Here is a 760-nt window from a genome sequence, read left to right as displayed (position 1 = left end):
AGTGCAGTGGCCGGATCTCAGCTCACTGCAAGCTCCGCCTCCCGGGTTCACGCCATTCTCCTGCCTCAGCCTCCCAAGTAGCTGGGACTACAGGCGCCCGCCACCTCGCCCGGCTAGTTTTTTGTATTTTCAGTAGAGACAGGGTTTCACCGGGTTAGCCAGGATGGTCTCGATCTCTTGACCTCGTGATCCACCCGTCTCGGCCTCCCAAAGTGCTGGGATTACAGGCTTGAGCCACCGCGCCCGGCCTTTTTTTTTTTCTTTAATGTAGATACGGGGGTCTCACTATGTTGCCCAGGCTGGTCTGAAACTCCTGGCCTCAAGTGATCTGCCCACCTTGGCCTCTCAAAGCACTGGGATTACAGGGGTGAGCTACCCCGCCCCGGCCCTAATCCTGTTATTATTATTACTGCTATTGTTCACCCAAGTCCTTCAAGGCTGGGCCTCCATTTCTGGGCCTAGCTGGCGTCTTAGGGCTGCCCTAAGCCATCTTGTCTGTCCTGTGTGCCCGCCCAAAAGGCCTCTCCCTCCCCTCCCACACTGCCTCAGCCCCTTCTGGGCTTGGCCACTGCCTGGAGAGGCACTGAGGCCCAGAGGTGGCCAGAGGCTGCCCAAGGACTAAGGCTAGGTCTTTCTTCTGGTGCCTCCAGAGCCCCCACGCAGCACCCCAGGCCCCAGGCCCCAGGCTGCCAATCTCACAGCTGAGGGGGTGGCCTGAAGCCCTGAGAGAGGAGACAAACTGAGGCCTGGACACCCCAAA

Source organism: Rhinopithecus bieti, unplaced genomic scaffold, assembly GCF_001698545.2.
Source record: "Rhinopithecus bieti isolate Rb0 unplaced genomic scaffold, ASM169854v2 scaffold_15283, whole genome shotgun sequence".
In the NCBI taxonomy this organism is placed as follows: Eukaryota; Metazoa; Chordata; class Mammalia; order Primates; family Cercopithecidae; genus Rhinopithecus; species Rhinopithecus bieti.
Note: the sequence above shows the minus strand (reverse complement) of the source record.